The sequence below is a fragment of the Babylonia areolata genome, chromosome 6, assembly GCF_041734735.1.
Source record: "Babylonia areolata isolate BAREFJ2019XMU chromosome 6, ASM4173473v1, whole genome shotgun sequence".
Classification (NCBI taxonomy): Eukaryota; Metazoa; Mollusca; class Gastropoda; order Neogastropoda; family Buccinidae; genus Babylonia; species Babylonia areolata.
In genome coordinates, this window is record NC_134881.1 from 50,996,523 (window position 1) to 51,006,522 (window position 10,000).

The window sequence follows — 10,000 nt, forward strand, 5'->3', positions numbered from 1 at the left end:
CCGTCACACGTCATCCACCTTTCCTGACCACCCAGTTATACCACCCGTCACACGTCATCCACCTCTCCTGACCACCCAGTTATACCACCCGTCATCCGCGTCTCCTGACCACCCAGTTATACCACCCGTCACACGTCATCCACCTCTCCTGACCACCCAGTTATACCACCCGTCATCCACCTCTCCTGACCACCCAGTTATACCACCCGTCATCCGCGTCTCCTGACCACCCAGTTATACCACCCGTCACACGTCATCCACCTCTCCTGACCACCCAGTTATACCACCCGTCATCCACCTCTCCTGACCACCCGGTTATACCACCCGTCACACGTCATCCACCTCTCCTGACCACCCGGTTATATCACACGTCATCCACCTCTCCTGACCACCCGGTTATACCACCCGTCACACGTCATCCACCTCTCCTGACCACCCGGTTATACCACCCGTCACACGTCATCCACCTCTCCTGACCACCCAGTTATACCACCCGTCATCCACCTCTCCTGACCACCCAGTTATACCACCCGTCACACGTCATCCACGTCTCCTGACCACCCAGTTATACCACCCGTCACACGTCATCCACCTCTCCTGACCACCCAGTTATACCACCCGTCATCCACCTCTCCTGACCACCCAGTTATACCACCCGTCATCCACCTCTCCTGACCACCCAGTTATACCACCCGTCATCCACCTCTCCTGACCACCCAGTTATATCACACGTCATCCACCTCTCCTGACCACCCAGTTATACCACCCGTCACACGTCATCCACCTCTCCTGACCACCCAGTTATACCACCCGTCACACGTCATCCACGTCTCCTGACCACCCAGTTATACCACCCGTCACACGTCATCCACGTCTCCTGACCACCCAGTTATACCACCCGTCACACGTCATCCACGTCTCCTGACCACCCAGTTATACCACCCGTCATCCACGTCTCCTGACCACCCAGTTATACCACACGTCATCCACCTCCCCTGACCACCCAGTTATACCACCCGTCATCCACCTCTCCTGACCACCCAGTTATACCACCCGTCATCCACCTCTCCTGACCACCCAGTTATACCACCCGTCACACGTCATCCACCTCTCCTGACCACCCAGTTATACCACCCGTCATCCACCTCTCCTGACCACCCAGTTATACCACCCGTCACACGTCATCCACCTCTCCTGACCACCCAGTTATACCACCCGTCATCCACCTCTCCTGACCACCCAGTTATACCACACGTCACCCGTCATCCACCTCTCCTGACCACCCAGTTATACCACACGTCATCCACCTCCCCTGACCACCCAGTTATACCACCCGTCATCCACCTCTCCTGACCACCCAGTTATACCACCCGTCATCCACCTCACCTGACCACCCAGTTATACCACCCGTCACACGTCATCCACCTCACCTGACCACCCAGTTATACCACCCGTCATCCACCTCTCCTGACCACCCAGTTATACCACCCGTCACACGTCATCCACGTCTCCTGACCACCCAGTTATACCACCCGTCATCCACCTCACCTGACCACCCAGTTATACCACCCGTCACACGTCATCCACGTCTCCTGACCACCCAGTTATACCACCCGTCACACGTCATCCACGTCTCCTGACCACCCAGTTATACCACCCGTCACACGTCATCCACGTCTCCTGACCACCCAGTTATACCACCCGTCACACGTCATCCACGTCTCCTGACCACCCAGTTATACCACCCGTCACACGTCATCCACGTCTCCTGACCACCCAGTTATACCACCCGTCACACGTCATCCACGTCTCCTGACCACCCAGTTATACCACCCGTCACACGTCATCCACCTCTCCTGACCACCCAGTTATACCACACGTCATCCACCTCTCCTGACCACCCAGTTATACCACCCGTCACACGTCATCCACCTCTCCTGACCACCCAGTTATACCACACGTCATCCACGTCTCCTGACCACCCAGTTATACCACCCGTCACACGTCATCCACGTCTCCTGACCACCCAGTTATACCACCCGTCACACGTCATCCACGTCTCCTGACCACCCAGTTATACCACCCGTCATCCACATCTCGTATGATGCATGAAGAGATGCCTCACTCTCCGGGGGGGGTGCGGAGATATGGGGGAGAGAAAGGGGGGAGGGAGAGAGGGGGAGAGAGAGAGAGAGGGGGGAGAGGGAGAGAGAGAGGGGGTAGAGAGACAGGGGAGAGGGAGAGAGGGGGGAGAGAGAGGAGGAGGGAGAGAGGTGTGGGAGGGAGAGAGAGGGGGGGAGGGGAGAGAGAGGGGGAGAGAGAGAGGGGGGGGAAGAAAGAGAGGGGGAGGGAGAGAGAGAGAGGGGAGGGAGAGAGAGAGGGGGGAGACAGAGAGAGAGAGGACCAAAGAAGGAAAGAAAGATTGGAATGTATGTGTATGTCTGTATGTTTGTGCGCACACACGCGCGTATACATTTGATTCACACAAAGATTTGCATGCCTCCGTGTGTGTGTGTGTGTGTGTGTGTGTGTGTGTGTGTGTGTCTGTGCGTGTGTGTGTGTGTGTGTGTGTGTGTGTGTGTGTGTGTGTGTGTGTGTGTGTGCGTGTGTGTGTGTGTGTGTGTGTGTGTGTGTGTGTGTGTGCGTGTGTGTGTGTGTGTGTGTGTGTGTGTGTGTGTGTGTGTGTGTGTGTGTGTGTGTGTGTGTGTGTGTGTGTGTGCGCGCGTTTGTGTGTGTGTGTGTGTGTAGGTGTGTGTTTGTGCGCGCACACCGCACGCATGCATTTGATTCAAAGAAATATTTGCATGCGTTTATGTGTCTGCATGTCTGTATGTTTGTGCGCACACAAGCACGCACGCACATGTGCATTTGATTCATGGCTGTTCGAGACATAACAGGTTCAGGCCGACAAGAAAAACCTCGCTTTTCGCTTTGATTATCCAAACACCTAACGTTTCCAGAATCAAAACTCAACGTAACCTATTCGCTCGGTCGACGACTTTCGTTTTTTTTTTTCTTTTCTTTTTTCCCCCTTTTTTTATTTCCCCTTTTCCACCCCCTTACTGTTTGACTTGGAGATCGCATATTCGTGCCATGTTTTTATTTGTTGTTTAGTCAGTGTGGCAAAGTTAGGTTTTGGTCGTTTCGTTAGTAGCCTTCTGTGGAGAGGTTGAGCTGCCAGTGGTAAACGTGTAGTGGTTGGTGTTGGTGTTTCGATACAGCAGCGCCTGTGTGGCCGGCTGGACAGGTCAGTGCCAGAGTGGTAGTCCTCTCCCCCCAACCCTCCCCACCCCACCACCAACCACCCTACCCCCACACACACTGCGCACAGGTGAAGGAGGAATGTGGCTGGATGGTTAAGACGCTCATCTGCCAATAGTGTCCTTGAAGGACTGGGTTCGATTCCCGCTGTCGGCCTTTCTCCCATGGTTGAATGGAAAAAAAAACAAAAACTGAGCGTCCAGTCATTCGGTAAAAAAAAAAAATAAAAAAACAAGACGGGCGCAATAGCCGAGTGGTTAAAGCGTTGGACTGTCAATCTGAGGGTCCCGGGTTCGAATCACGGTGACGGCGCCTGGTGGGTAAAGGGTGGAGATTTTTACGATCTCCCAGGTCAACATATGTGCAGACCTGCTAGTGCCTGAACCCCCTTCGTGTGTATATGCAAGCAGAAGATCAAATACGCACGTTAAAGATCCCCTAATCCATGTCAGCGTTCGGTGGGTTATGGAAACAAGAACATACCCAGCATGCACACCCCCGAAAACGGAGTATGGCTGCCTACATGGCGGGGTAAAAACGGTCATACACGTAAAAGCCCACTCGTGTGCATACGAGTGAACGCAGAAGAAGAAGAAGGTAAATAAAAAAAAAAAATAAAAATAAAAAAAAACCCCACCCAAACCCGAGGTCCCGTGTGCAGCACGCGCATTGCGCACTTAAAAAAAAACAAAAAAAAAAAGAAAAAGAACCCAGGGCAAGTAAAGAGTTGGGCGGGAATCCTGTAGCAGAATTCCTGTCTTTTAGATACACAATTCTATATGCATACACTCAAGGCCTGACTAAGTGGAGTGATGGCCTAGAGGTAACGCGTCCGCCCAGGAAGCGAGAGAATCTGAGCGCGCTGGTTCGAATCACGGCACAGCCCCCGAAATTTTCTCCCCCTCCACTAGACCTTGAGTGGTGATCTGGACGCTAGTCATTCGGATGAGACGATAAACCGAGGTCCCGTGTGCAGCATGCACTTAGCGCACGTAAAAGAACCCACGGCAACAAAAGGGTTGTTCCTGGCAAAATTCTGTAGAAAAATCCACTTCAATAGGAAAATCAAATAAAACTGCACGCAGGAAAAAATACAAAAAAATGGGTGGCGCTATAGTGCAGCGACGCGCTCTCCCTGGGGAGAGCAGCCCAAATTTCACACAGAGAAATCTGTTATGATAAAAAAAAATACAAAATACAAAAATACAAAATACAAAAGAGTTGGGCGGAAATCCTGTAGAATTCCTGTCTTTTAGATACACAATTCTATATGCATGCACTCAAGGCCTGACTAAGCGTGTTGGGTTATGCTGCTGGTCAGGCCTCTGCCTGGCAGATGTGGTGTGGTGTAGCGTGTATGGATTTGTCCGAAACCAGTGACCCTCCTTGACGGAGAAACTGATTTTATTTATCCAACTTTGTGTTGCTCTGCGAAATGATGAAATACCTACCTCACCGCTCCCCCCCCCCCTATCCCCCACCCCCTTTTCTTTAATTTAAAAAAATAATTATTCACTAAACATTTCAAATATCTTAAATAAATCTGTTCCTTACCTCTTAATATACTGTCCTCCGCGCGACCCCCGCTCCCAATATTCCTTGTGACTCCGGTACACTTGCCGATAAAGACATATTATTCCATTCTACTCTTTTCTCTGCAGCATTGTGCTTGATATGCCCACACATACATGTGCAAAGGTGGCCCAGCGGATAGGTAGTCCGCGGCACTGGAAGCGAGGCTCCTAGGTTTGAGTCTCAAAAAGGATCAGAAAAAAAATGTTTGTCTCCGTCCTCCTCCAGTCCCTTCCAACGGACTTTGTGTGGTGGTCTGGGTGCTAGGCTTTCGAACAAGAAACCAGGGTCATGACTGAGGAGAGGCGGATATGGACATGGAAAGAGAGACACAGAGACAGACAGACAGACAGTATAAATGCATTTTTGACAATTTCAAGATGTTATCTGCTATTGCAGAAGGTTTGCTGCATAGTCTAATTGGACATTTGTTATAGTTGTTACAGTTGTTTGATGTTAGCGTTTCCTTCTATATTGTGCCTATGTCTCCCCTTTAAGTGTTTTATTTTTTCCCAGTGCTCTGTATCTTTCCCCACCACACACACACACACACACACACACACACACACACACATGCGCACACACGCGCACACACACACACACACACACACACATACACAATTCTTCACCCTCTGCCCAATACCGTTCCCACCACCACGCCCCGCCCTCCACCCCCCCCATGTGCCCTCCCACCCCCACCCCCTTTTTTTCTCCCCCCCCCCCTTCCCGTCTAATATCACTTACAGTGGAAGACGTTAAACTGAAGGCTACTACAGACAGACAGACAGACAGACAGTCAGGGAGAAAAGAGACCTAGTTTGCTGTCGTGAAAGATTCAGATTCAGATGATTAATTATTCATTTAAGGCCGTAGCCCCCCCCCCCCCCTCCCCTGCCGCCCCCCGTATGAAGAGGGGGGCGATAACAAGAGTTCAACATGCGTCACTACAACTATGTGAACACAGTAAGCATAACCAGATAGCACAACAATTATATCAGGATACTAGGGTTTCTCTCAGCTGAAGTGCTCAAAATAAATACATAGCTAGACTGCACACTGCTATCGTGAGAGAGAGAGAGGGGTGGGGGGAGGGGAGGGGAGGCGGGGGGGGGGTGGTGTGTGTGATTATTTCAAGAGGGTATCGGAAAGAGAGACAGACAGACATACAGACAGACATATAACGATAACCGGAACCAGAGAGAACCAGACGCAGACAGTGACGTCATTAGGGAAAACGCTCGTGCGAGGGAGGGGAGGGGAGGGGGGGGGGTGAGAGGGTCATAAAAAAAACCCACCAAAAAAAAACAATCAGCCATCCAAAGGCAAAACGGTGACCAGACTAATCACACACACACACACACACACACACACACACACACACACAGATATAATAATTATATATATAGAGAGAGAGAGAGAGAGATCTAGATATATACATATATTGCTAAGGACATTGAACTTAGAATATAGTGTTGATATATATATATATATATATATATATATATATATATAGAGAGAGAGAGAGAGAGAGAGAGAGAGAGAGAGAGAGAGATCTAACATATACATATATTGCTAAGGACATTGAACTTAGAATATAGTGTTGGTGCATTGTCTTGTCATAGTTTGTAATGTATTTACCCACATAGCTGGACCAGCCAGCATGTTTTGATGGCTGTTGTAATATATTGCAATGTTATTTTCATTGGAACAATCGAGTTGTGAAACGTTGAGAGCGAACCTGTTTGATTAGGCGCAAAAAGAACGCAGTTGATCTTTATTGTCATATGTATTTACACACACACACACACACACACACACACACACACACACACACACACTAACACACACACACACACTAACACTCAAAAACAACAGCAACAACAACACACACACACACACACACACACACACACACACACACACACACGCAAACAAAGCTGACTAGCCAATGTATGCGTGCGCGCGCGCGAGCGTGTGTTTATGTGGATGTGTGTGTGTTTGAGTGAGCGTGTGTGCATGGGTGCGTACGTATGTGTGTTTGCTGCGTGTGTGTATATGACAGAGAGAGAGAGAGAGAGAGAGAGAGAGAGAGGGTGGTGGTGGTCCGTGTGTTCGTGCACGCGTGCGTGTGAGTGTTCGCGTGCATATGTATGTATGTATGTATGTGTGTGTGTATGCGTGTGTGCGTGTTTATCAGTCCGTGTGAACAGATGAGGAAAACATGGTGACCTTTAGAAGGAAAGCTAATAGGAGGACACTGTCTGCAATCTGTCTGTCCAGCAAGAGCCAACCACCACCATCACTTAGACTTTCATGTGTAGTGTTGTATGTCGTTGCGTCGCCCTTTCAATATTATGGGCAAACTTTGGACGTAAACACCAACAACCCATCCCTCCACACACACACACACACACACACACACACACACACACACACACAATCACACCAGTGCTTATGTCCATTTATCTTGGAATCACCGATTTGCCTGGCGTTGTCTTGTCTTGTTTTTTTACATTGCTTTGACTTTCCTGGACTTGCCTCTGTGTATTTATTTATTTATTCATTTATACATTTATTTATTTATTTGGAAGGCTTCATTGGTTTATCATGTCGATATATGTATTCATTCTTTTCTTTCTTACTTTTTTCTTTAATATCTTAACTCACTCAGTACGGCCAGTCCTCTCTTCTCCTCTACACAGACCTCTCGGATGTCCAGTGGGTGTCTGAATGACCCAACCTTTAGCTTCCGTCGTCAGAATTGTGGTGGTATTCTTTGTCAACGTTCGTATGGAGAGAGTTAAATGCTACCAGTTTTTTGAGGGGTGTGATATCGCAGTCACTGGAAAACAAAACTCGTCGTGAGAATTGTGTGTGTGCCTGGTGGCAGCCCTTGGAAAGTTCCATCTGACTTGATGAGTTTCAGTTTCAGTTTCAGTAGCTCAAGGAGGCGTCACTGCGTTCGGACAAATCCATATACGCTACACCACATCTGCCAAGCAGATGCCTGACCAGTAGCGTAACCCATCGCGCTTAGTCAGGCCTTGAGAAAAAAAAAGAAGAAAAAAAGAAGAAATGTGAATAAACAATAGATAAGCTTACATAAATAAATAAATAAATGAATAAATAAATAAATAAATAATAATTATAATATAAAAAAAGAAGATAGTAGTACTTGATGATCAAAGGACGAACAACGTTCCCACACACCTACTTCGTCCACCACCACCCACCACCATCACCACCACCACCCACCACCATCACCACCACCACCATCACCACCACCACCACCCACCACCATCACCACCACCACCACCCACCACCACCACCACCACCTGACCACCCCTGCTGTGCGCTGGCAAAAGTGAAAGTGTCTGAACAGTTGGGGCGTGGTGGATCAGGTGTCGGAGCAGCAGTACACTAAAGTGCTTGACCGCTTGCTGTTACTAGTAGGGGGGGTAGCTGACTGACGTTTGGTCAAGCGGCGAGGACCCAGCGTTCAGTGTTTGTCCTCTGATTAGTTCCCTACTCCCTGTTTAACCTTCGGCCTCTTGTGCGGGAGGGGGGGGGAAAGGGAGGTGGGGAGAGGGGGGAGCAGGGTGGGAGGGGGGCGGGGTTAGGGGGAGGGGGTGGGGGGCAGGCAGGTCTTTTTTTTTTTCTTCTTCCGAATTTTGGCGGCAAGTATATTGCTTAACATTGGGGGAGGGGGGGGGGGGTTGGTAGTGTAGGGGGGAAAAAATCGCTGATCTGCATCTTTTTACTTGAGAGGTTTCTGTTTGTCTGTGAACCACTGTTGTAGTTTTGTTTTACTATCTTTGTTGTTTTTTTCCCCCGCCTTTTTTTTCTGAATGTTTTGTGCTGAATGTGTAGTATGTGGTCTGGGTACGTTCATCTGTGGGGGCTTACGGTTGGGTTTTCATGTCTGTGAGACTGCTAATTGTTGCATGTGTGTGTGTGTGGTGCGTGCATGGTGTTAGTTCAGGTGCTGTGTGCAGGTGTGTCTTTGTAGTTTACTGTCAGTGCAGGGTGTTAGTTCAGGTGCTGTGTGCAGGTGTGTCTTTGTACTTTACTGTCAGCGCGGGGTGTTAGTTCAGGTGCTGTGTGCAGGTGTGTCTTTGTAGTTTACTGTCAGTGCAGGGTGTTAGTTCAGGTGTTGTGTGCAGGTGTGTCTTTGTAGTTTACTGTCAGTGCGTGGTGTTAGTTCAGGTGTTGTGTGCAGGTGTGTCTTTGTAGTTTACTGTCAGTGCAGGGTGTTAGTTCAGGTGCTGTGTGCAGGTGTGTCTTTGTAGTTTACTGTCAGTGCGGGGTGTTAGTTCAGGTGTTGTGTGCAGGTGTGTCTTTGTAGTTTACTGTCAGTGCGTGGTGTTAGTTCAGGTGCTGTGTGCAGGTGTGTCTTTGTAGTTTACTGTCAGTGCAGGGTGTTAGTTCAGGTGCTGTGTGCAGGTGTGTCTTTGTAGTTTACTGTCAGTGCGGGTGTTAGTTCAGGTGCTGTGTGCAGGTGTGTCTTTGTAGTTTACTGTCAGTGCGTGGTGTTAGTTCAGGTGCTGTGTGCAGGTGTGTCTTTGTAGTTTACCTGTCAGTGCAGGGTGTTAGTTCAGGTGCTGTGTGCAGGTGTGTCTTTGTAGTTTATTGTCAGTTCAGGGTGTTAGTTCAGGTGCTGTGTGCAGGTGTGTCTTTGTAGTTTACTGTCAGTTCAGGGTGTTAGTTCAGGTGCTGTGTGCAGGTGTGTCTTTGTAGTTTACTGTCAGTGCAGGGTGTTAGTTCAGGTGCTGTGTGCAGGTGTGTCTTTGTAGTTTACTGTCAGTTCAGGGTGTTAGTTCAGGTGCTGTGTGCAGGTGTGTCTTTGTAGTTTACTGTCAGTTCAGGGTGTTAGTTCAGGTGTTGTGTGCAGGTGTGTCTTTGTAGTTTACTGTCAGTGCGGGGTGTTAGTTCAGGTGTTGCGTGCAGGTGTGTCTTTGTAGTTTACTGTCAGTGCAGGGTGTTAGTTCAGGTGCTGTGTGCAGGTGTGTCTTTGTAGTTTACTGTCAGTGCGTGGTGTTAGTTCAGGTGCTGTGTGCAGGTGTGTCTTTGTAGTTTACTGTCAGTGCATGGTGTTAGTTCAGGTGCTGTGTGCAGGTGTGTCTTTGTAGTTTACTGTCAGTGCATGGTGTTAGTTCAGGTGCTGTGT

General features: G+C 49.1%; 1 protein-coding gene across 1 annotated transcript in view; it reads left to right on the top strand.

The window, feature by feature from the left end:
* LOC143283130 (uncharacterized) overlaps window positions 1-10,000 on the top strand; it is a 94,118-nt gene that overhangs the window by 82,743 nt on the left and 1,375 nt on the right. The window lies entirely within an intron of this gene.